Consider the following 27830-nt stretch of genomic DNA (forward strand, 5'->3'; position numbering starts at 1 on the left):
TGTAGCACCTTATCAAATGCTTTCTGCAAGTCCAAATGTACAACACCCACAGAACTACCCTCATCTACTGCCTGTGTCACCCTGTCAAAGAACTCAATTAAATTTGTCAAACGTGACCTGCCCTTGACAAAGCCATGTTGACTGTCTAGTATTGAATTCTTTTTCTCTAAGTGTACATTTATCTTATCCCGTTTTATGGCCTCCTACAGTTTTCCCACTATTGATGTCAAGCTAATAGGTCTGTAGTTTCCTGTATTATCCTTTGCCCCTTTCTTAAATAACAGTATCACATTTGCAATCCTCCAATCCCCAGGAGCTGATCCTGTGTTCAGAGAGTCCTGGAAATGTTTTGCCAAGGGCTCTGCAATTTGCTCCCTTACCTCTCTCAGGAATCTAGGATGCATCCCATCTGGGCCTGGCGACTTCTCTCCCTGGATTGCTGACAGCGCTTTTAGCACCTCTCTTTTATTTCTATACTGCTCAGTTGTTCAATATCCACATTTGCATCTGGGCCATTGTCACCATCATTTATTTTGGTGAAGACGGAGGCAAAGTCCTCATTCAGCAGCTTTGCCATACTGTCTGCTTCAGTGAGCAGCTTACCCTGCTTCTCCCTTATGGGCCCCACTCTATCCTTCACTACTCTTTTACTATCAATATGTTTGAAGAACATTTTACTATTTGTTTTAGCACAGCCTGCCATCCTTTCCTCATGCATCAGAATTATATTATGGAATGAGATGCCTTTCCATCACTTTGACAAAGCATTCATTTGTTCTCGAAGCATTTTTTAAAATTTTGCAATTCATCCTATTGATCAAAAGCCACAGTCAAACAATTAAAAATAACTCCAGAGTGGAATTAGAATGCAAGATGGGAGACAATATTTGTAAAATATTGAAAAATGACATTCACATAGTTAAGACCTGGTGCTAATCCAACTAGAATTGTGACTTGCTGGCAAAACAAAAATTTCCTGGGTCAACCCATTTTCACAGGTCTCTGTGTGAATTTGGGCAGGTAAAAGAAGCACACTCGCTGTAGGTAAAGACATTTGCACACAGGCAACATTTGAAGACATCAAGACCTTGGACAGTAAGTATCTCAATATGAGGTAATTTCTGGAAGTCCATAGAAGGGCATTAAAGCTTTCTCCACCCTGCAAATGTGCCAGGGATGGAACGATAGACAATTAATTAGTGACATAGAAAATTTAAGGGAAAATAATTCCGGAAGCTCCCAGCTCACAGGCAGGTCGATGTGTTGTGGTTGGCATGGGGGTGAAACTCAGACAGAAACCTACTGAAATCATATGACAGTTTTAATATCTTCCCACAGTTGCTCACAGTATAATGATAGCTGCTTTTGTGAGACAATGGCCGAGGGATACAAGAAATATACTGCTTTGGAGAAGCCATTTGCTTTTAAGGAAGGGAACAGAACAGATGGGTCGTTTGGCGATGTAAAGAACAAGGATTCACTGAGGTGGGCTGTACTCGTGGAAATTGGACACGGGAGACTCAGACTGAGTGGAATGACTTTCGAAGAACACTGGGTTGCAACCTAATGTGGCACTGAGAAGTTAGCATGATGGAGAGGCAGGAATAATACTGGACTTGTTCTTGCAATGCTGCACATATGTCAGAGGTGTAGCCTCTGATTATTTTTCTTTCCTGAGATGTTGGCAATCCTGGCAAGGCCAGCATTTGCTTCCCATCCGTAATTGCCATGCTGGAGGTGGTAATGAACCACTTTCTTGAACTGTTGCAGTCTATCTGGTATAGGTACACCCAAAATCCCGCTGGGAAGGAAGTTCCTGGATTTTGATCCCGCTGGTGTAAGTCGCATTAGTTAGCGAATGCAAAAGTACCTTTTCTTTAGTTAAATGTTTTAGTTGCCTGCTAAGCAATGCTTGATTTTGTTGATTTTAGTTTGTTTTTTACAGTAAGAGCCTTAAAATGTGAAATCTTGCCCTTTGTTTTTTTCTGTTGGTCATTTGGGAAATTCATCTCTTTTTAAAAAGTTGTCGGTCTCTCCGAGGATTGTGAAATTTTGCAGGCTTGTGGCTGCAATTGACTAATATCATCACTGACTATATCAGCTCTGTGTTAACAACAGGTGCACAAGCAGGAAATGACTGTCAGTCCCTGTGAAGAACATTCTCCATGAATAGTTGCCAAACAGATGAGCCAATACCTGAGACTAGAAGTGAAGCCAATCTGGCTTTGTTAGATGATGACCATTTCATCATCCCTTCTTTCACCTTCCCCTGTGGATCCGTCTAATAGAATAGATAGTAACATATATTTGTTCCTTTGGGTCTCCTGTTCTACCAGCCTACAGAGTTGGAGTTCCTGGATGCACTGAATATCTGCTAAAATGTGCTGTCACCTCTGCCTGAAGATGCAAGTAGATAAGTACAGAGAAGCACTGCATAGTTTGATCCAATCGTTCCCCTCTCATTCTGCTCAGATAAAAAATATCCCATTGATGCCAGTAATGGTGCTGGGGCAAGCAAAAATTAAAACCACCCTGAAAAATGAAAGTGTAAACGCTAGAGAAAAAAATAAAATTAAAAATTTGCAACATGATTTATGTTGATGAATTTGGGAAATAGTGAAGATTCAGCGCAATGAAAACGTTGTTTTACATATTGTTTGAATATTTTGATGCAGTCACTGATTACTGCTGGCAAGGAATTCGAGACTTCAGTTATTGGCTTGCCTGAGACGGACATTTACTCCAAATGGGGAGAAGCGTGATGTTACTGGCCTCCATCTGGTCGATGTTATCCCTGATTATGGAGCATTACAAACTTGAAAACTGTCCCTGGACACTTGAGACTTGGCTCTGGATTGAGTAATGGTGATGGTTTTGCATGAATTTTGTGTAGTCCAAAATCAAACTTGAAGCAATTGGTTCAGATTCACTAAAGTCAAAATTTTAAATGTGAAATTGGTGACCCCTTCCATTCAAAAACAAAAGCCATACTAAGCCATAACAAAATTATTGACTATTCAAGTCATATAATTTAAATAAATCCTGATTAAACATCCATTCGGACATGTTGCAATAACAATAATTAATGGCAAGTGGCTGGATTTGGTTGATGCGTATATTCAACAATCAACTCCAGCAATTAGGTGGTTAAAGTACTTGGGCCACTATGTAACTCTAAAATCCACTGACCTTCTGATTTTCCATTGCCAGCTTTCACAGTAACTCAAAGTATACAAATAGTTCACCACACAGCATATATCATTGTCAACATCAAATAAATAACAATTCCCAAAGTACTGAGCTATAACTTACACCGGTGTACTTGTAACAGAGCTATAACTTGAAGCTGCTTCTGTGCTAATTCTATGATTTACAGTAATGGAATCAATATGATTGATGAGTTTCCTAAAGCAATTCTACTATAAAGAAGCAGGCGATGGCCATCTTCAGTTCTTCCAAGTGGAATCGATAATGTTTTTCGTTCCATGGAATAATATCCACAAATATATTTGTAAATATGTGCTATTTGTGATATTTGAAAAGCTTATCAAATCTTTTGGAACAACCTATGCTGGTGGGCATCTGAGTTGACACCAATATCCTTCATGCATGATGAACCCAGAAAGATCAAGCTGACGTGGTGTTGTTCTTGTGGTATAGTTTTTGCTGTATTCAGGGATCTATCACTGGTTTATAATTGACTGTGGAAAAAACTTGTCAGTCATGACAGAAGATAACCACCACGTAATAAATCACTGCACATTGGCTTTGCACAGTTCAGCCCGGACATCATTACTGATTGTGTTCACTGTTGAGGAAGGTAAGTGTCATTACAGGGGATTGAACTGTAGATATGAATTAATCTCCTCAGTGTAGCTGCTACTCTGAGGGTGCTGCTTGAGCATGCCGGTACAAATTAATTATAATGGTCCTGAACTCGGGAAGAGCTTGTGTAATACTTTACCAGCAGTATTTCCACAGGCCTGCTACAAAACATGTCCGAGATCTTTTGGAATTAACTCATCGAAGATTGTTCTTATTTGTGAAAGACTCTTGTGAAATTCCGAATTACCGTAGCAGATTACAAATTCCATATTATTTCCAGTGTCAATCATTGTCAATACAGTTCTTCCATGTAAGTATGATATTGGAGACCATGCAACTGCTCATGCTAAACTGTATGATATTAGGGGTTGTTATCCACTTCTGGCTCGGGTGTGAGTACTGTAGGTCAATAGCCTAGTCATTTTTAAAGGTTTATAGCTAGTACACTGCCCCTTAACTGCACTATGCTGGATGAAACCAATAGATGGGTTTCAGGCAGGCACAAGCTAATAAATAAACATATGGAATATTTTGTGAGGGCCACGAAGAATCCAGCACGAGTTTGTAGAATAAAAAGAAATAACTTTATTTACAATTACATATATATACAACAGCAACAATACTCCCTTGCTGCTCACTCCTCTCTAGCTGGTTCCATACTGGCCAGCTCTATTTATGCAGGGGCTCTGCTAATGATTTCTCCACCCCCCCCTCATTGGGGAAGCTCATACTCCCTAAGGATTGTGGGATTGTCATTAGTCCCCAGCCAGTGGTAAGCAGGCGGTTATAACAGAATATCACTACCATAAATGGAAACTAATGCGTTACTCCAACCTGACTCAAATTTGTTCTTTTAAATTAACAGTGCCCCACAACCCAGCAGGTTGAATGTATAAGAAAAGTAACAAAGTATCTTCAGATACATGACATTGTCCTGTAGCGAATGCCATGGAATGTAAGAGCTGGAAAGCTTTATTACTGTGTCTTTTAAAGTTAATTAAAGGCTAGTTGTTCTCAGCAAGAGCACTGGGTGAGATGGAGGTTTGATTGATTTTCTTTTTAATGTAGATTTTTGTTGGATCCAAGGAAGCAACTTCACGGGAGCGTAGAGGGTATAAAGGTTTATTTTAACATTGAATGACTCTACACCATCACTCCCCGAAGGGACTCCTGCAAACAGCCCACACCGGGGCCGGGGTTTTCATGTCCAGGTTTGTCCCCTGCTAATGAGGGAATTCCGACCCCTCAGCGGGATAACTCGTATTCCTCGAGAGTCACGGGGAACCTAGTCGGCCCGGTCCCATGGCTCTTGTATAGGTCAGAACACTCCTCCCCCTTCTAAGTTTGAACATGCATCCACCGTAAAAGGGCATGGGGGAGACCACTGTCCCTGGCATCATCCGCGGGAGGTGTCCCCATCTCCGATGTCCTAGTCATCAGCAACTCAGCTTTGAAGATCTCATTGGACTGCGGCGGAGGTGACGGCAGCGGTGGCATGCCCAAGGGCTCTGCTGGGACCTCCACAAGGGCGTAGCTTAATACGGATGTTCAGCTGCGGCGATGGTCCAGGTATCTGTTGGACTCCCAATCTTGTACAGACGACCCAACCTATACACAAAATCCAGGTACGACCTCCGCAAAGCCATCAGAGGTGCCAAGAGACAGTACCAGACTAAGCTGGAATCACAGATTAATGACACGGACTCTCATCAGTTGTGGCAAGGCTTGAACAATAGACTGGGCTACAAAGCAAAGCTGAGCAGAATCCCCGGCATCAGGAGAGCCCTCCCTGATGAATGCAATGCATTGTATGCTTGTTTTGAGCAGGAAACCAACACACCATTGTCAACTGCCCAAGCAGCCTCAGACACACCGATACCTACCGTCACAGCCTCCTAAATCAGATTGGCCTTCTCGAAAGTGAGCCCTCAGAAAGCAACGGGTCCGAAGTCCCTGATTGTGCACTCAGATCCTGCGTGGACCAATAGGCGGGTGTGTTCGCAGACATCTTCAACCTCTCCCGTTCTGAGGTTCCCAACTGCTTCAAGAAGACCGGTGCCAAAGAAGGACCAGGTAATGTGGCTCAACAACTATCGTCCAGTAGCCTTGATATCTATCATTATGAAGTGCTTCAAGAGATTGGTCATGAGACACATCAATTCCATACTCCCAGAATGCCTTGATCCACTGCAATTCGCATACCGCCAGAACTGGTCCATAGCAGACCTATATCCCTGGCCCTACACTCATCCCTGGAGCATCTTGACAATAAGGACTCCTACATCAGACTCCTATTCATTGACTGCATCTCCACCTTCAATACCATAATCCCAGCCAAGCTCATTTCAAAGCTCCAAAACCCAGTGCTTGGTTCCTCCCTCTGCAACTGGATCCTCAACTTCCTGACCCATAGACCACAATCAGTAAGGACAAACAACAACACCTCCTCCACAACAGTCCTCAATACTTGGCTCCATCTTCATCTACAAGTTTACTGATGACCCGAGCGTAGCGGGTCGGATCTCAAATAACGATGAGTGAGAGTACAGGCGGGAGATAGAGGGCTGGATTCTCTGCCGTCGGGATGCTCCGTTTGGCCAGCAGCCCGGGGGCTTCCCAATGGCGTGGGGCTGCCCCACAATGGAAAACCCCATTGACGAGCCGGAACCAGAAATCTGGTGCGACGGGATGGAGAATCCAGCCCAGAGAATCTAGTGGCATGGTGTATCAACAACAATCTCTCCTTCAATGTTAGCAAAACTAAGGAGCTTGTCATTGACTTCTGGAATCGAAGTATCGTACACACCGCTGTCTGCATCAATGGTGTCTCGGTGTGACTGGTTGACGGCTTCAACTTCCGTGGTGTGCACATCACCAATAGTCCGTCCTGGTCCGCCCAAATTGATGCTATGACCAAGAAAGCACAACAGCGCCTATACTTCCTCAGGAAACTAAGGTGATACGCAGGTTTTACGCAGAGGGTAGTGGGTGCCTGGAACTCACTACCGGAGGAGGTAGTGGAGGCAGGGACGATAGGGACATTTAAGGGGCATCTTGACAAATATATGAATAGGATGGGAATAGAAGGATACGGACCCAGGAAGTGTAGAAGATTGTAGTTTAGTCGGGCAGTATGGTCGGCACGGGCTTGGAGGGCCGAAGGGCCTGTTCCTGTGCTGTACATTTCTTTGTTCTTTGATAAATTGAGGGAAGGCTAACACGATTAAGGAGAATCCCAGGGCATTTTATATGTATATTAGGAACAAGAGGGTAGCTAGAGAAAGAGTTGGTCCACACAAGGACAAAGGAGGGAAATTATTTGGAGAACCATAGGAAGTAGGTGAGATCCTTAATGAGTATTTTGCAATGGTATTCACAAAGGAGAGGGACACATTGTTTGGTGGTGTTTCAGAGGGATATGTATATACTTTAGAACAGGTTGTTATTACGAGTGAGGAAGTGCTAGGAGTGTTAAAAAGCATTAAGGTAACCAAACCCCCAGGGCCAGATGGCACCTATCCCAGTTTTCTGAAGGAGACAAGAGGTGAAATCATTAGGCCTCTAACAGAAATCTTTGTTTGCTCGTTGGCCACTGGTGAGATCCCAGAGGATTGGAGGATAGCCAATGTTGTCCCGTTAATTAAGAAGGGTAGCAAGGATAACCCGGGTAATTATAGGCCAGTGAGCTTGATGTCAGTGATAGTGAAATTGTTGGACAAGATTCTCAGACATAGGGGGCAGGATTTTCCATTATCGTACTCGACGATCTGGCGGAGAATCCATTCCGATGCCCAAATCGGGATCAGTCCTGGTATGACGCGAGCTTTCGAGTCTATGCCCCCTCCAAAATGGCATCATCACGTCATGAACGCACAGCATCGCAATGGCATTGGCGCGTCACTGGCTGGCCCTCACGCGATGCTCCGCCCCCGATGGGCCAAGTTCCTGACCGTGCGGTTGACGTGTGATCTGAGCACTTAGGCACCCGGCGTGGCAGCTGTGGACTGTGTCCAGCATCGCCACACTCGGCCGGGATCCGTGCCGCTGGCTGAGGGGGCTTCTGCGAGGACTGGGGGGCCTGATGGGGGGTGGCCAGGGCTTGTCTTGGGGAGTCGCAGATGGCGGATCGGGTCCGTGCACGGCCGGCGACATGTTGTATGGCGCGACCACTGAAGATCATCGCGTGCGCATGCGCGGCCAGGGACCTGGCCATTCCCCAGCCGTTTTTGGTGTGGGAGTCAGGAGTTTCATGCGGCACTACTGCGAGCCCCTCACCGGGCCCAGAAAAGGTGAGTGTTCAGCGCTGATTTTGGCGTCGTAAAACACCCGCAAATTCACAGTTTCAGCCAGCACTTAGCCGTTGAAACGGAGAATCCAGCCGAGGATTTATACACATTTGGAAATGAATGGTCTTATCAGCGACAGACAGCATGGTTTTGTACAAGAGAGGTCATGTCTCACTAATTTAATTGAGTTTGTTGAGGAGTTAACAAAAATGGTTGATGAGGGAACAGCGTGGATGTTGTCCACATGTCCACAGTAACGCATTTGACAAGGTCCCTCATGGCAGGCTGGTGCAAAAGATTAAATCACATGGGGTCAGGGATGAACTAGCTGGATGGATTCAGAACTGGCTTGGCCATAAATCACAGAGGGTAGCAGTGGAAGGATCTTTTTCGAATGGAGGTCTGTAACTAGTGGTGTTCCTCAGGAATCAGTACTGGGATATCTGCTCTTTGCAATATATATAAATGACTTGGAAGAAAACGTAATTGGTCTGATTGGCAAATTTGCGGATGATACTAAGATTGCAGGAGTTGCGGATAGTGATGAAGATTGTCAGAGAATACAGCAGGATAGAGATAGGCTGCAAAATTGGGCAGAGAAATGGCAGATGGAATTTAATCCAGACAAATACGAGGTGATGCATTTTGGCAGCGATAAAATAAATGGCAGAACCATCAGGAGCATAGAGACACAGAGAGATCTGGGCATGCAGGTCAACAGATCCTTAAAAGTGGCAGCACAGGTGGAAATGTTGGCAAAGAAAGCATATAGCATGCTTACTGTTGCTCTTTTTAGCCTTAGTTTTATTACCTCTGATTATGTCACCTTTGCTCACGAGTCGCCAGGTATCTTTCGGACACCGCCAGTTGGTTCAAGCTCGAGTTATGATTAATAAGTCAGCACACCGCTTAGTAAGATTGAAATCAACGGTCATTTATTATATACAACAATTAATGCTTACACAATAATCCTACTATCTATATAGAAACCTACCACTACTGGCCAATACTTAACTTTAGGAAGGGCCCACCAGGTCAGGGAAACGAAGGGCTTATCGAATCGGATCTGGCCCGCGGGATTCAAAAAGGCTGATACGGGTCGATGGCTAGGAGTCTTTATCGGGTAGCAATCGCTGGAGTCAAACTTACAGTTTCTGGTCGATGTTCTTGCGAAGGTCTCGAGCAGGAGAAGAAGGGAGAGAGCGCGAGATCTGAACTTGGCCCCTCACTTTATAAGGCCCAGGGGCTTCCCGCCTCTCGGGGCGGCCCTTGACCCTGAGTCCCAAGTGATTGGACTTGTTCCCAGTCACTGGGTTCGATACGTCCAATAACGGGGCGATTCCTCGATCGGGGGGTGGTCGTTCACCTGTCTTTGTTTCGGCCACTGCAGGCGCCGACAGGTCTGGCCCGGCATTCAATTGCTAATATGTTGCAATTGTTCCCGGGGATAGCCGATTAAACTACAGATGTCTGGGTTGATGTGCTGCTAATAGTCTTGAGTATCGATCTGGGCAACTTCCCCAGAGCCGAATACGCTATTCTGTCTGTAGCTGTCCGTTTGTGTCCTGTTGGCTGCTTTTCCCATCAGCCTTTTCGGTTAGCCATTTTAAATCGGATTTTGGCCAAATTAATAGGGAATCAGCCATTTTAGGTGGCTACAGGAGTCTGCATGTTCTCCCCGTGTCTGCGTGGGTTTCCTCCGGGTGCTCCAGTTTCCTCCCACAGTCCAAGGACGTGCAAGGTTAGGTGGATTGGCCATGCTAAATTGTCTTTAGTGTCCAAAAAGGTTAGGAGGGGTTATTGGGTTGTGGGGATAGGGTGGCAGTGAGGGCTTAAGTGGGTTGGTGCAGACTCAATGGGCCGAATGGCCTCCTTCTGCACTGTATGTTCTATGTATCTATGTATATCAGACTCCTAATTATTGACTACAGCTCCGTCTTCAACACCATGATCCCAGCCAAGCTCATTTCCAAGCTCCAAAATCTAGGAGTTGGCTCCTCACTCTGCAACTGGATCCTCAGCTTTCTGACCCACAGACCACAATCTGTAAGAATAAACAACACCTTCTCCACAATAGTTCTCAATACCGAGGCCTCGCAAGGCTGCGTACTTAACCCCCTACTACACTCCCTGTATACACACGACTGTGTGGCAAAATTTGGTTACAACTCCATCTACAGGTTTGCTGACAATACCACCATAGTGGGCAGGATCTCGAATAACGACGAATGAGAATACAGGAGGGGGATAGAGAACGTAGTGAAGTGGTGCAACGACAACAATCTCTCCCTCAATGCCAGCAAAACTAAAGAGCTGGTCATTGACTTCTGGAAACAAATTACTGTTCACACCCCTGTCAGTGTCAACGGGACCATGTGGAGATGGTTAGCAGCTTCAAATTCCGAGGAGAACACATCTCCAAAAATCTGTCCTGGTTCACCCACGTCGCACTACCACCAAGAAAGCACAGCAGCGCCTATACTTCCTCAGGAAACTAAAGAAATTCGGCATGTCCACATCAACGCTTACCAACTTTTACAGATAGAAAGCATCCTATCTGGCTGCATCACAGCCTGGTATGGCAACTGTTCGGCCCAAGACCGCAAGAAACTTCAGAGAGTCATGAACACAGCCCAGTCCATCACACAAACCTGCCTCCCATCCATTGACTCCATCTATACCTTCCGTTGTCTGGGGAAAGTGGGCAGCATAATCAAAGACCCTTCCCACCCGGCTTACTCACTCTTCCAACTTCTTCCATCGGGCAGGAGATACAAAAGTCTGAGAACACGCACGAACAGATTCAAAAACAGTTTCTACCCCGCTGTTACCAGACTCCTAAACGACCCTCTTATGGACTGACCTGATTAACACTCGTCCCTGCATGCGTCACCCGATGCCAGTGTTAAGGAGTTACATTGTGTAACTTGTGTTTGCCCTATTATGCATTTTCTTTTATTTTGTTTTCATGTATTTCATGATCTGTTGAGCTGCGCGCAGAAAAATACTTTTCACCGAACCTCGGTACACGTGACAATAAACAAAATCCAAATTCAAGAAGGTTGTGAGGCCAAATCACTGAGTGTCTTTAGGACAGAGATAGATAGGTTCTTGATTAATAAAGAGATCAGAGGTTATGGGGAGGAGGCAGGAGAATGGGGATGAAGAAATATCCGCCATGATTGAATGGCGGAGCAGAGTTGATGGGCCGATTCTGTTCCTCTGTCTTCTGGTCTTCTGGTCTTTACACAGCCCTGTCCATCACGCGAACCCACCTCCTATCCATTGACTCTGACTATATCTCCCGCTGCCGTGGGAAAGCGGGCAGCATAATCAAAGACCCCTCCCACCCCTTCCATAATGCAGGAGATACAATTGTCTGCGTACACACCAACAGATTCAAAAACAGCTTCTTCTCCGCTGTTACCAGGTTCCTGGATGACCCTCTTATTGGCTGAACTGATCTCTCCACGCATCTTCTCTACTGAGTAGTGCTACACTTCATATGCTTCATAATAACAATAATAATAACCTTTTATTGTCACAAGTATGAAGTTACTGTGAAAAGCCCCTGGTCACCACATTCCAGCGCCTGTCACGGTAAGCTGGTACGGGAATTGAACCCGTGCTGCTGGCCTTGTTCTGCATCACAAACCAGCTATCTAGCCCACTGAGCTATCCCAGCTCTCCACACGATATCTCTGTATTTACGCTGTGTATCTATCGTATGTCCTATGTTTTTAAATGTATGGAACTATCTGTCTGGACTGTACGCAGAACAATACTTTTCACTGAACCTCAGTATACATGACAATAAATCGAAATCCAATCCAATCTTATGCGAACCTGGTACGATACCAATCCAGTCTGTCAGGACCACATTGTCCCATCGCCAAAATTTCATATATGTGTCCTCAGGTGCAAAATTCCGAGGTGGTGTATGTCTGCAAGGACCATGTTCTACACAGTCCTGCTCACAGCAGATCTTCCCGTCTACATTGGGTCGCAAGAAGCTGGGACAAGTCTGGAGTCAACAACCCATAAGTAGTTCTGCTGGTGCCACAGCCGGTGGTAGCGTGGAGCATGGCGTGGTAACTAAAGAGAAAATGCGCTAAAGGCATGTCAAAGGACCCCGTCATTGATAATAGAATTTACAGTGCAGAAGGAGGTTATTCGGCCCATCGAGTCTGCACCGGCTCTTGGAAAGAGCACCCTACAAAAGGTCAACACCTCCACCATATCCCCATAACCCAGTAACCCCACCCAACACTAAGGGCAATTTTGGACACTAAGGAAAATTTATCATGGCCAGTCCACCTAACCTGCACATCTTTGGACTGTGGGAGGAAACCGGAGCACCTGGAGGAAACTCACGCTCAAACGGGGAGGATGTGCAGACTCCGCACAGACAGTGACCCAAGCCGGAATCGTACCTGGGACCCTGGAGCTATGAAGCAATTGTGCTATCCACAATGCTACCGTGCTGCCCTATTTGCCCTTCCCATGCTTAAAAATGTTGAAACCACTCACTCGGCCAAACCGCTGGCCGCGGAATGATATTGCGCAGTGCGGATGAGGCGAACCCCATCCGCTCGCATGAATGTCCTGAATTCCATGCTGATAAAAGGTGTCCTGTTATCCAAAACCAAGACTTTCGGGATGCCATGGATACTGAATGATAGCCGGAGTTTTTCGACCGTCGTTTTTGAAATCGCCGACGGAATGTGGTGGTCATCACTATGGAGAAGAAATGGCGATCCCTGAAAGGATCATACAAAGTTGGCAAGGAGCCATGCCCATGGGCGCCACAAGTGGAAGTTTCTACTGCTCCTGACATATCCCGTAGTTGTGGGCGAGCCGTTCGATCTCTCATACCTGGCCACCATGCGTAACTGCAGGCAAGCATCTTCTTCTTCAACACCCCGGGGTGCAGTTGAGGAGGCCCACCAGGATGGGGCCTTGCCCTTTTTGTGGGACGACCACACATGTCCCCCACAGGAGGATCCCGTCTTCAATACCGAATTCCGCGATCTTGGGTGTAAATGCTTTCAGCTCGCAGGGAAGCGCGCGATGCTGGGCCCCATACAAAACAATGTGGCAAACCCAGGATTGTAGGGGATCAGGGGACTGACCTGGGTCTCCGCGCATGTACAGGCTACCGGGACAGGCAAGGTGTCCATGAAGTGCAGGACGGTGATGATTTTGTTGGTGTTAGAGGGCGTAGGAAGCCTAGTAGAGAGCAGGAGCCTACTAGGACAGCACGGTGGCACAAGTGGATGGCACTGTGGCTTTACAGCGCCAAGGTCCCATGTTCGATTCCCCGCTGGATCACTGTCTGCACGTTGTCTGCGTGGGTTTCCTCCGGGTGCTCCGGTTTCCTCCCACAATCCAATGTGGGATTGGATCTGTTTATTGTCACGTGTACCGAGGTACAGTGAAAAGTATTTTTCATGCTAGCAGCTCAACAGATCATTAAGTACATGATAAATTGCAGTTAGTGACCAAAAAAGGTTAGGAGGGGTTATTGGGGATAGGGTGGATAGTGGATCGGTGCAGACTTGATGGATCGAATGGCCTCCTTCTGCACTGTATGTTCTATGTTGTATGTTCAAAGCGGCAGCATTTGCGATCTGTGCCCTGGGGCTGTGCTCCAGCACGTAATCGTATCCACCAGAATGAAGGCAGGTCTTTCAACTGCACTTCTTAGCAAGCAGTGGAGGCATCACATCCACAGCTCTCCAACCAAGTATACTTCTCTGGTGTTTTAGAAGAGGCTGTTAACCCTTTAAGTCAATATAGCCCCAACAGTTTCGCTGTAATAGAATCCAAGCTACTTTAGTCGCAGTATTTCTGTTGTTTACAGTTAAACTTTAAGCTCCCCAGAACCAATAATGACCTCTAAAATATTATCATGAACCACATGTGAAATGTATTAATATTTTCTTCTTTGAATCGATTACTGGTTGTTGATTGCATGGCATTGGAAAGTATTGTCAGCAAATCATTTTTGCACGCCATTTTGTTCAATTGTGTTTAAAGAAAGGGAGAAGAAAACAGTCAAAATCCTCTCTTTTCATAAGTGGAATCAATTCCCTGAGTGGTTGATTCATTTTGCTATAGCAGCAGTGTCGTGTCTCTGATATGGGTTGGAAAATCTTCCACAGTGTCCAACATATCTTCGCATACACACTCTCAGGCAAGACTCCCCATGGGAGCTTTAAGTCAGAAAATGACCCCTTAAACTTCTGTTGTTATTGTTGCGGGGGGGGGGGGGGTGCTGGGAAACATTCAGTGGCAACATTTCAGTCAGCTGTACCAATCCAATCACACCACTGCTCCACATTTTAATGTTAAACACTCCAGTCTCCTAATAGTAATCACAAATCCATAAAATCTCCGCTGAATTTCTTAGTAAATTGCTTCTATTTACTGGATAAGTGAAAATTTGTGCACCATGAAAGAACAGTGGGTTGTTATGCTGTATCTCATGGGGACAAGACTAGAATATTTATGCTTTTTTAAAATTTTCTTATGAAAATGCATGGAATGAGACCAAAGTTACAGCTGGGAAGGAAACCACTTCTGCTGTATAAAATATTCCATTCACCACCCTTATTATTCATTCAAATTGCAAACAGACAAAATTACATCTAATAGGTCTCATTGAAGATAACACTGCAGTGGGCCAAACAAATGACAGACCTGTACTTAATATCAGCATATGATTTATTTGGCTGAGAACAGTATGTTGCTTCTTTTTCTTGATAAATTAATGAGCATTCGTTTGAGTAAAATGTGAAACTTTTCGCCAGGAATTAAAACTTACCTCTCTGTTAAATGCAGTGGGAAATTTGCAGAAATGGCCCTCTCGCCATTTAACCTCACCCCCTCGCAGCACGTATTGAAACCTTGGCCATGCCTTCCCTCAATTATTCACTGATTAAAATTAATGGATCGAAAATCAAGTGCAAGGTGTGGGCAGGAGGGAGAGTGGGGAAGATCTCTTGGTGGGGTCTGTGGGATGGGGTGGATCGGGACGGTGGGGGGGAGGGGAGGGTGCAATTCCATCCAAATTATTAAGATTGCCATTTTCCTATCTTCTAAAAACTATTAACTCCATAATGCGAATGCTGCGGGTATGAAGTAATTGTGCGTTTTCATTTTATTTCCATTTCACCCGAATCGGTTTGTACTGCACATTGGTTAGCCAGGGCATCTTTCAAAGGTACTGAACTCTACGATACTGTTTTTCTCCCCTTTTAGTAACATGCTTACAATCAGAGATTTCTGAGTTCTACACTCTGAACGCTCCTTGGAAAAAGCAGAGAAATTCTGCCAGTTTCACAGGTCCTGTATGTTGTCCAATGTGACACAGGTCAAAGCAGTGAGCTGCAACATTTCTGTCACAATTGCCTCTGAGTGCAAAAGGTGATTCTGATTAGTGCTCCTTTTCAGTCTCAGGGCGGCTGCCTTGCACCCGCCAGTAATTAGGGGCAAAATTCTGCGTAATCGCCGCGATGTCCGCCGACCGGTGCCAAAAACGGCGCAAATCAGTCCGGCAACGCGCCGCCCCAAAGGTGCGGAATCCTCCGCATCTTGACTGGCCGAGCCCTAACCTTGAGGGGCTAGGCCTGAGCCGGACTGATTTCCGCCCCGCCAGCTGGCGGGAAAGGCCTTTGGTGCGGCGCCAGCTGGCGCGGAAATGACATTGCCGGGCGGCGCATGTGCGGGAGCGCCAGCGGCCGCTCACGGCATCCCCCGCGCATGCGCAGTGGAGGGGGTCTCTTCCGCCTCCGCCATGGTGGAGACTGTGGCGGAGGCGGAAGGAAAAGAGTGCCCCCACGGCACAGGCCCGCCCGCGGATCGGTGGGCCCCGATCGCGGGCCAGGCCACCGTGGGGGCACCGCCCCGGGGCCAGATCGCCCCGTGCCCCCCCCAGGACCCCGGAGCCCACCCGCGCCGCCTTGCCCCGCCGGTAAGAGAGGCGGTTTAATCCACGCCGCCGGGACTGGAATTCCAGCAGCGGGACTTCGGCCCATACGGGCCGGAGAATCGCTGGGGGGGGCGGGGCCCGCCAACCAGCGCGGCGCGTTTCCCGCCCCTGCCGAATCTCCGGTGCCGGAGAATTCGGCAACCGCCGGGGGCGGGATTCACGCCGCCCCCGGCGATTCTCTGACCCGGCGGAGGGGTCGGAGAATCTCGCCCAAGATCTTCCATTTATTCTACTGGCACCCATGTCATAAAAATTTTTTCTCAACCCTTTCTATAAACCATTTTCAAATGGACTGTGCTGCTGTCAGCTATTAAGTAATCATTTGCAAAGGAAATCTGCGCATATGCGAATTATCTGACAGATGTGGAGTTTAAATTGCCAATCGCGTTCATGGAATGAGAACGGATTACAATGAAGAGGGTGTGATCAATTGCAAATGGTTTTGATGGTCTGACTTATGAGTTGGGTGAACTATTTCAGTTGTATATTCTCTGTGCCTCAGGTAATATGTTTTCCAAAATGATTCCTGATCCATGATACAAACAAAATAAGCCATAAAAAGGACCTGAGGATTTATTTTATGGTTCCTAAGGCATGACCAGAACAGACACTTGGGGAATTCAAATTCTGGAGCAGGTCCCTTTAAACTGGAGCTTTGGGCTGAATCATAGAAACCCTACCGTGCAGAAGGAGGCCATTGGACCAATTGAGTCTGCTCCGACCCTTCAAAAGAGCACTGCACATCGGCCCAATTCCCCGCTCTTTCGCCACAATCTCACGTAGCCTTTGGACCCGAAGGGGAAATTTAGCATGGCCAATCCACCTAACTTGCACATCTTCGGACTGTGGGACGGAATGGAGCATCCGGACAAAACCCATGCAGACATGGGGAGAATGAACAAACTCCACACAGTCAGAAATAACACGAGAGACACAACTGCAGCTTTTGTGATGCATTGAAATAAGTAATTTGTGTGACTTTACAAATTCATCAAAATGGCTTTGCGATTATTATTACCTCTGTTGCATTTGATCCTGCTGCTTTAGCTCTAAGAATAGGAACATAGGAGCAGAAGCATGGAGAGGGGGGGGGCGGCGGGGAGTTTGCATCCGTGAGAAGCCGCTTTTAACTTTGGGCATCCAAACTCCCCACCTTAAGGTCCATTAACCACAGGACCTCCCTCTCCACCACCTCCATTCCACCCTCCGCAGCCTCTCCATCATAGAATCATAGAATTTACAGTGCAGAAGGAGGCCATTCGGCCCATCGAGTCGACACTGGCCCTTGGAAAGAGCAACCCACTTAACGCCCTGCCTCCACCCTATCCCCATAACCCAGTAACCCCACCTATCCTTTTTGGACACTAAGGGCGATTTATCATGGCCAATCTACCTGACCTGCATGTCTTTGGACTGTGGGAGGAAACCGGAGCACCCGGAGGAAACCCACGCACACACGGGAAGAACGTGCAGACTCTGCACAGACAGTGACCCAAGCTGTGAATCGAACCTGGGACCCTGGAGCTGTGAAGCAACTGTGCTAGCCACTGTGCTGTCGTGCTGCCCATTGACACCCTAACTTCTTTTTGTCCCAGGCCTCACCCATCCTCCCGCCCTGAGACCCCAAAACTTACGTGATCCTCGACTCTCGAGACTGGACTCTTGGCTCCATGCATTGCTTGTAGTCCCAGTCTGTCCACTGCAGCTTCTGGTGCTGCAAGGGTTTAGAGAGCTGAGGCCGGATTCCCTCTCAACTGATAGTTGCAGAAGCCCTCATCTAGCCAATTAATGTTCATTAGGGCATGAAATGGCTGCGGGGATGTGTTTGCTGTTGAATCCTCAGATGGCAGGAAGGGAACGTCTGCCATCCGAAATATCCCGCCCGGCCTTGAAATATTGGAACTTGCATTTGCAGGATACCTGTCCAGCCCCAAAGCACGCACATGACATTATTCAAAGACAGGGGCCTAAAATTAGGAGCGTGCGCAGAAAGGTGGAAGGCACAATCCCTGTGCCTAAGCGATAAATCCGGATCATCATAGCTGGGTCAAAACTTTAAGTAACAAGTAGATGAGAAATATTGGAATCTTATACCCATCGAATGCTTTGAAAATACTTTTGGGAAGTCAGTCTGAGAGAAAGGTGCATTTTACTCAGGGAATGTGGATGGCATGGTGGCACAATGGTTAGCACTGCTGCCTCACAGCGCCATGGGCCCATGTTCAATTCCGACCTTGGGTGACTGTGGGGAGTTTGCATGTTCTCCCTGTTTTTGCATGGGTTTCCTCCGGGTGATCCGGTTTCCTCCCACAGTTCAATGATGTGCAGGTTAGGTGGATTGGCCATGCTAAATTGCCCCTTACTGTCCAAAGGTGTGCAGGTTAACCGGGGTTACGAGGATAAGGCAGGGCAGTGGGCCTAGGTGGAGTACTATTTAAGAATGTCGGTGGAGACATGATGGGCCGAATAGCCTCCTTCTGCACTGTAGACATTCCATGAATCCAAATGTGCAGAAATTCTATTTTAGCTAAGAGTTATTAGGATCTGGAACACTCTTCCAGAAAAGGTGAGAATAACTGATGGTAAAAATAATTTCAGCCAGCTGGACAGGTATTTGAGGTAAAGAAATTTGCAAGGTTACGGGAACAAAGCGGAGATGTGGAATTTAGCCAAATGCTCTCTCAAAGAGCCAGCAAAATGGGCCGAATGGCCTCCTGTGCTGTAAGTTTTTAAAGATCCATAAGACAGAAACTGTGTTGTTTGGTTAACAAGTGTTACCTTTATTAACGATGTCTTAATTAGAAGATAACTAGGGGCTGGTTTACCACAGTGAGCTAAACAGCTGGCTTGTAATGCAGAACAAGGCCAGCAGCGCAGGTTCAATTCCCGTACCAGCCTCCCCGAACAAGCGCCGGAATGTGGCGACTGGGGGCTTTTCACAGTAACTTCATTTGAAGCCTACTTGTGACAATAAGTGTTCTTTATTATTATTATTAATAATCTTAATAGCCACATAAATTATTTTAGCTCTTAGTTGTGCTTGAATTTACTGTTTGCTTGGTTTCAAGTGTAAAGACACGTTCTATGCTCTTCTATCCTCCTCCTTCAGGTACCATGGGCGTGATTCAACGACCCCGGGCCGGGTCGGAGATTCGCCGGTGACCTGAGAACCGGCGCCATTGGCACTGGCGCGGTCGGCGTGCCGCCGGTCAGGGGCCGCTCTATGCAGCCCCCCGCGATTCTCCGTGCGCGATGGGCCAAGTGCCCACCGAGATAGGCCGAGTCCCACCGCCGCCATTCACGTGTGGTCCTACCCCGCGGGACCTCGGCGTTCATGTTGCTGGTGGGGGGGGGAGGGATCCGACCACAGGGGGGGCCTCCATGGTGGTCTGACCCGCGATCGGGGCCGATCGATCGGCGGGCGGGCTTATCCTGTTGGGGGCCTATGTTCCTCTGCCCTGGCCTCTGTAGCTCTCCGCCATGTTGCGTCGGGGCTGGCGCAGAGAAGGGAACCCATGCGCATGCGTGAATTCGCGCCGGCCGTTTGCGCATATGCGCAGACCCACGGCACCCATTCTGACGCCGGTATCGGCAGCTGGAGCTGCATGAGCCGCTCCAGTGCCGTGCTGGCCCACTGTGCGGCGCAGGATCACTGCTCCTAGGGGCCTGTTGATGCCATCGTAAAATGCGACGGCGTTTACAACGGCGTCAATACTTAGCCTCAGGATCAGAGAATGCTGCCCCATGTCCTCAGAAGGTATTGACAACCATGGACTTCCATTGCACTGGCCCATGTTTATGTTTGGCAAAGTACTGCAGTAGTTTGCACTTGCCTCAGCAGTATGAATGCCCAGGAAACTCTCCCACTCTTACCACGTGCCGTCAGGTGGATTGGAAGAATTTCTAGGCTGATAATTGACCTATTTGGCCATGCTAAAAAGATACCTTTTGTTGTCATCAAGTCCTAAAATAGGACTCGTACCCAGAGCTTCCAGTCCAGAAATAAGGATGCTACCAATGCATCAGAAGATTTCCTGGACATTGTCTGCACAACAGGAAAATAGCACAGCATAGGAACAGAGCAATTAATCAGCAAACCAGCCCCTCGAGCCTGCTCCGCCATTTAATCAGATCATGGCTGGTCTCTTCCTGGTCACAAATCTACCTTACCATCTGTTCTCCATGTCCCTTTAACCCTATTTTTTCACAGAAATATATCTATCTCCTTCTTGAAACCATTTAATGACTCAGATTCCACTTCACTATGGGGCAGCGAGTTCTACCAATTCACCATCCTCTGCAAGAGGTTCCTCATCGTCTCGATAGATTAAAACAATGCCAGCAGCATTGAAAGTATTCTTTGTAGAGTGAGAATACAAATCTAAATCCCGAGACAGAGAGGAACAGGAGTAGGTCATTCAGTTCCTCGGGTTTGTTCCAAGATTCAATTGGACCATGCCTGATCTATGCATTAATTCCACTTACCTGCCATATTTTCATAAAAGCTTGATAATATTACCATATTATTACATGGTAATATTACTGACAAATTTCTATGACCATTCTTTGTTCGAAAATAATTTCCGATTTCCCTCCTGAAGGCTAAACTCTAACTTGAAGATTATGGGCGCAATCTAGCCAAAATAAAACAGAGTCCGTCCTGGGTGGGCAGCACGGTAGCATTGTGGTTAGCACAATTGCTTCACAGCTCCAGGGTCCCAGGTTCGATTCCGGCTTGGGTCACTGTGCGGAGTCTGCACATCCTCGACGTGTGTGCATGGGTTTCCTCCGGGTGCTCCGGTTTCCTCCCACAGTCCAAAGATGCAGGTTAGGTGGATTGGCCATGATAAATTGCCCTTAGTGTCCAAAATTGCCCTTGGTGCTGGGTGGGGTTACTGGGTTATGGGGATAGGGTGGAGGTGTAGGCCTTGGGCAGGGTGCTCTTTCGAAGAGCCGGTGCAGACTGGATGGGCCGAATGGGCTCCTTCTGCACTGCAAATTCTATAAGCGGGTTGTTTAGGAGTCTGGTGACAGTGGGGTAGAAGCTGTTTTTGAATCTGTTTGTGCGTGTTCTCAAACTTTTGTATCTCCTGCCCGATGGAAGAAGTTGGAAGAGTCAGTAAGCCGGGTGGGAGGGGTCTTTGATTATGAAATGAAAATCGCTTATTGTCACGAGAAAGCTTCAATGAAGTTACTGTGAAAAGCCCCTAGTCGCCACATTCCGGCGCCTGTTCGGGGAGGCTGGTACGGGAATTGAACCATGATGCTGGCCTGCCTTGGTCTGCTTTAAAAGCCAGCGATTTAGCCCAGTGAGCTAAGCCAACCCCTGCTGGTTATGCTGCCCGCTTTCCCCAGGCAGTGGAAGGTGTAGATGGAGTCAATGGATGGGAGGTGGATTTGTGTGATGGACTGGGCTGTTCACAACTCTCTGAAGTTTCTTGCGGTCCTGGGCCGAGCAGTGCCATACCAGGCTGTGATATAGCCAGATAAGATGCTTTCTGTGGTGCATCTGCAAAAGTTGGGAACAGTCGATGTGGACATACCGAATTTCCTGAGGAAGTATAAGTGCTGACTGATTCAGGATCTCATAGTTGGGATCCTCTCGGAAGGAGCGATCACAATATGGTGGAATTTAAAATACAGATGGAGGGTGAGAAGGTAAAATCAAGCACGAGTGTTTTGTGCTTAAACAAAGGAGATTACAATGGGATGAGAGAAGAACTAGCTAAGGTAGACTGGGAGCAAAGACTTTATGGTGAAACAGTTGAGGAACAGTGGAGAACCTTCCAAGTGATTTTTCACAGTGCCCAGCAAAGGTTTATACCAACAAAAAGGAAGGACGGTAAAAAGAGGGAAAATCGACCGTGGATATCTAAGGAAATAAGGGAGAGTATCAAATTGAAGGAAAAAACATACAAAGTAGCAAAGATCAGTGGGAGACTAGAGGACTGGGAAATCTTTAGGGGGCAACAGAAAGCTACTAAAAAAGCTATAAAGAAGAGTAAGATAGATTATGAGAGTAAACTTGCTCAGAATATAAAAACAGATAGTAAAAGTTTCTACAAATACATAAAACAAAAAAGAGTGGCTAAGGTAAATATTGGGCCTTTAGAGGATGAGAAGGGAGATTTAATAATGGGAGATGAGGAAATGGCTGAGGAACTGAACAGGTTTTTTGGGTCGGTCTTCACAGTGGAAGACACAAATAACATGCCAGTGACTGATGGAAATGAGGCTATGACAGATGAGGACCTTGAGAGGATTGATATCACCAAGGAGGTAGTGATGGGCAAGCTAATGGGGCTAAAGGTAGACAAGCCTCCTGGCCCTGATGTAATGCATCCCAGAGTGCTAAAAGAGATGGCTAGGGAAATTGCAAATGCACTAGTGATAATTTACCAAAATTCACTAGACTCTGGGGTGGTCCCGGCGGATTGGAAATTAGCAAACGTGACACCACTGTTTAAAAAAGGTGGTAGGCAGAAAGTGGGTAATTATAGGCCAGTGAGCTTAACTTCGGTAGTAGGGAAGATGCTGGAAACTGTCATCAAGGAAGAAATAGCGAGGCATCTGGATGGAAATTGTCCCATTGGACAGACGCAGCATGGGTTCATAAAGGGCAGGTCGTGCCTAACTAATTTAGTGGAATATTTTGAGGACATTAACAGTGCGGTAGATAACGGGGAGCCAATGGATGTGGTATATCTGGATTTCCAGAAAGCCTTTGACAAGGTGCCACACAAAAGGTTGTTGCATAAGATAAAGATGCATGGCATTAAGGGGAAAGTAGTAGCATGGATCGAGGATTGGTTAATTAATAGAAAGCAAAGAGTGGGGATTAATGGGTGTTTCTCTGGTTGGCAATCAGTAGCTAGTGGTGCCCCTCAGGGATCAGTGTTGGGCCCACAACTGTTCACAATTTACATAGATGATTTGGAGTTGGGGACCAAGGGCAATGTGTCCAAGTTTGCAGACGACACTAAGATAAGTGGTAAAGCAAAAAGTGCAGAGGATACTGGAAGTCTGCAGAGGGATTTGGATAGGCTAAGTGAATGGGCTAGGGTCTGGCAGATGGAATACAATGTTGACAAATGTGAGGTTATCCATTTTGGTAGGAATAACAGCAAAAGGGATTATTATTTAAATGATAAAATATTAAAACATGCTGCTGTACAGAGAGACCTGGGTGTGCTAGTGCATGAGTCGCAGAAAGTTGGTTTTCAGGTGCAACAGGTGATTAAGAAGGCAAATGGAATTTTGTCCTTCATTGCTAGAGGGATGGAATTTAAGACTAGGGAGGTTATGCTGCAATTGTATAAGGTGTTAGTGAGGCCACACCTGGAGTATTGTGTTCAGTTTTGGTCTCCTTACTTGAGAAAGGACGTACTGGCACTGGAGGGTGTGCAGAGGAGATTCACTAGGTTAATCCCAGAGCTGAAGGGGTTGGATTACGAGGAGAGGTTGAGTAGACTGGGACTGTACTCGTTGGAATTTAGAAGGATGAGGGGGGATCTTATAGAAACATATAAGATTATGAAGGGAATAGATAGGATAGATGCGGGCAGGTTGTTTCCACTGGTAGGTAAAAGCAGAACTAGGGGGCATAGCCTCAAAATAAGGGGAAGTAGATTTAGGACTGAGTTTAGGGAGAACTTCTTCACCCAAAGGGTTGTGAATCTATGGAATTCCTTGCCCAGTGAAGCAGTAGAGGCTCCTTCATTAAATGTTTTTAAGATAAAGATAGATAGTTTTTTGAAGAATAAAGGGATTAAGGGTTATGGTGTTCGGGCCAGAAAGTGGAGCTGAGTCCACAAAAGATCAGCCATGATCTCATTGAATGGTGGAGCAGGCTCGAGGGGCCAGATGGCCTACTCCTGCTCCTAGTTCTTATGTTCTTATGTTCTTATGCTGTTGCGCCTTCTTGGTGGTAGCATTGACGTGGGTGGACCAGGACAGATTTTTGGTGATGTGCACATTAGGAATTTGTCTTTAAAATAATTTGATAAGTTAGATACAGTGAAGCGATTTTCTCTGATGGGGAATTCAATAACAAAAGAACGGCGTGATCTATCAGCTGTGTCCCTCCGGAATTGGGACGGGTCAAGGCTGGTAGATCCCTGGAGAGGCCAGCTCCCGGGATACCCCGACAGCTGTTATGCCTCGCGAGAGCTAACCAGATTTCGTGAGTGTCACAAAAAGCCACTGAGCCATGCAGACGCCGGGTCGACCGGCCACCCAGCATCTGCTGGCCTCGCCATAGAGGCTCCAGCTGGGCACTGTTCAGTACTGGTCTCCACAAATGGGGCCAGATGGAACAGTACCTGGGAGAGTCTCCCAGTTGATCGGAGGTCCCCTGGTGGTCAGCCTCTGGGCAGGATGGCACCCTGACCCTGCTGGTCTCAGCTGGGCACTTTGGCACTGACAACCTGGCACCGTGGCAGTGCCACCTGGGTGCTAACCTGGCACTGTCACGGTGCCCAGTTGGCACTACCAGACTGGCAGGAGCACTACCAGGTGCCAAGCTGGCATTGTGCCCGCGCCGAGGATCGTGGTCAGGGTGTGCTCTGCCAGTATGTGGTGGGGTATGGGGGAGAATGACCCCACAAACCCCACCCAGGACGGACTCTGTTTTATTTTGGTTAGATTGCACCCATAATCTTCAAGTTAGAGTTTAGCCTTCAGGAGGGAAATCGGAAATTATTTTCCAAAAAAGAATGGTCTTAGAAATTTGTCTGGGATATTGTGAGAATTCAAGACAGAGTTGGACAAATTTGCATTCGGTAATATTATCAAGCTTTTATGAATTATGGACTGACCTGATTAATACTACACTCCTGCATCCTTCACCCGATGCTAGTGTCTATGTATTTACATTGTGTACCTTGTGTTGCCCTATTACGTATTTTCTTTTCATGTACAACTGATCTGTTTGAACGGCTCGCAGAAAAATACTTTTCACTGTACCTCAATGCACGTGACAATAAACAAATCCAATCCAATCATTCCTCAATCTTCTGTAATCGACAATCTTCTGTAAACTACAAACCAAGCCAATGCAACCTGCTCTCATGATTTAACGCTGAGTCCTAGGAAGGGACTCTATGACCCCACGCCGGGTCGGAGAATCCCCGAGGGGTGGCATGAACCCCGCCCCACTGCTCCGATGCCAGCTGCCGAACTCTCTTGCGCCGGTTGGGGGCCGTTGGCAGTGGCCTCCCCGGCGATTCTCTGGGCCCCAATGGGCTGAGCGGCCGCCCGTTTTCAGCCGGTCCCACCGGTGTGGATTAGACATGGTCCATGCCGGCGGGATCTGGCTCTGAGGGTGGCCTGCGGAGTCCTCAGAGGGACGCGGGGAGATCCGGCCCCGGGGGGGGGGTGCCCCCACGGTGGCCTGGCCCGCGATCATCGCCCACCGATCTGCGGGCGGGCCTGTGCCATGGGGGCACTCTTTTCCTCCACGCCGGCCTCTGTAAAGCTCCGCCATGGCCGGCGCGGAGGAGAAATCCCCTGCACATGCGCGGGGTTCCCGGTAGCAGTTCTGTGCATGCGCCAGAACACGCTGGCGCTCCCGCGAATGCGCCAACTCGCGCCGGCAGGCGGAGGCCCTTGCGGACGATTCCGCAACTTCCGGGCGGCCCGATGCCGGAGTGGTTCACGCCACTCTTTGGCGCTGGTACGGCCCGCCCGCCGGTTGGGGGAGAATCCCGGCTCTAGTGTCATTCAATGTTCCCGATTCTCCCAAAAAAATTCTCAGTGTTATTTTGGGCCGGTGTGTTTGGGTGTTTCCCATCGGCTTTTTGTATGAGATCCGGACCATTCACTCACACTTTTTTGAGCCTTGGGGAGTTTCTCCCTGGTCTAGCTCACACTCAGAACTTTTTTCAGCAGTGGTGAGCTGAACTCGCTGGCGAGACCGGCTCCTCAGAGATCAGGCCGCCATTTTGAAATAGTGCCCCGATCTCTTGGTGAGCTTGGGATTCCCCCACACCTCCCACCCACGGGAAATGCCACCACCGCAGACATGGCCATTATCCCTCCCCCAAGTAAGGATACCCCACTGTGGGGTCGCTGAGGGCCCCCTTCTCAGGCACCCCAACACCACCTTTTGGGCGCCCCCCCCCCCCACCTTTAGGACCCCCTCTCTTCACCTCTCCAACCTTTATGAGGCCCCTTCATACACCCCTTCACCCCCCTCCCACCCTGCATATAACCAAGTCCCCCTTTCATGGACATGGCCCCTCTCAGGCTCTGACCCATGGCAGGGCCAACCTGACACCCAGGCACTCTGGCATTGCCTGGCACATGGGAAAATCCAGGTTGGCACTGCCAGGATGCCTAGGTGCCAGGGGGAGTGCCAATCTACTGCCCTCATCTGTCCCTGACCACCTGGGGAGCTCTAATGACCTCCAAGACTCCCATATGGTCATCATGACTGGGCTCCGCTTATGGAGATAAGTTCTAATCGACACCCGGTTGAGGCCTTGCTGGTGCGGCTGGTGACTCCTAATGACCTAACAGCTCATTTAATGTCATTGTCTGATTCATGCCCAGGAGTGTGTGATCAAGATCGTACTGGGCGCCACGAGTCAAGTTCCCCATCAAGTCACACATGATCCTGGCTTGGAAATATATCTCAGTTCCTTCACTGTCACTGTTCCTTCAAAATCCAGGAACTCCCTCCCTAACAGCATTGTGGGTGTACCTACACCGTATGTATAGCAGTGGTTCACAAAGGCAGTTCACCAACACCTTCTCACGAACAATTAGGGATGGGCAATAAATGCTGGCCTTGCCAGTGAGAGATACAAATTTGTCAGGGTACCAGATCGAACTCCCTTGTTTTTCTTCAATGAATGAAATGAAAATCGCTTATTGTCACAAGTAGGCTTCAAATGAAGTTACTGTGAAAAGCCCCAAGTCGCCACATTCCGCCGCCTGTTCGGGAAAAAATGCTGAGTTATAATTTATGCCCATCTGAGACGACAGATGTTTAACATCTCCTCCGAATGATGGCACCTGTGACAACGCAGTACCCCTTCATGCGGCATTGGAATGCCAGCCTAAATGCTCTGCTCAAATCTCTGGATTGCAAAATGCTTTTACCAAATTCAATCAATCTGACAGAGCATGGGTACCATTACTACCAAATGCAGGTGACTCAAAGTGCACCAAAACATAAAAGTTGGATTGAATGGAAATGAGAAAGAACATTTCTCAAATCCCTCATATTGCAATATATCAACATTGACTGTCAGTAACATTGACTGAAAAACAACCATATCCAAGGCCACTAAAAGCAAATTTTCACAGACATTTGAACAAAATCATAGCATGCAATCCCTAAGCACCACTATACTGGCTCATATCACATTTAAGTAAAAGCAGATTAGATTTATTGGCTCCAATATTTATACAGGGCAACAAGGAGAATGAGGGGAGGGGAAGATTTAAGATCTAAAGCCTAAAAGTAAGGATTTAACTGCTGGACATCTTTTATTTTAGTGGGTTTCCCATCCAATGGCCAACCTAATTGGGTTGCTAACTAACTGTCGGCTGGAAAACCAATAAGGAGCATATGCCAGATAAGTGGGGGAGCCCGTGATTGATGTGGGGGAGGGGGAGGACTGCAGAGGGGGTGCAGGAAGTTCAGAGATCATGCTGCAGGGGTCAGAGTTCATTGGAATTGGAGGTTGTGGGGAATATTGGCCATAAAGCTGGTGGGCCTG

Source organism: Scyliorhinus torazame, chromosome 4 (assembly GCF_047496885.1).
Source record: "Scyliorhinus torazame isolate Kashiwa2021f chromosome 4, sScyTor2.1, whole genome shotgun sequence".
Lineage (NCBI taxonomy): Eukaryota > Metazoa > Chordata > Chondrichthyes > Carcharhiniformes > Scyliorhinidae > Scyliorhinus > Scyliorhinus torazame.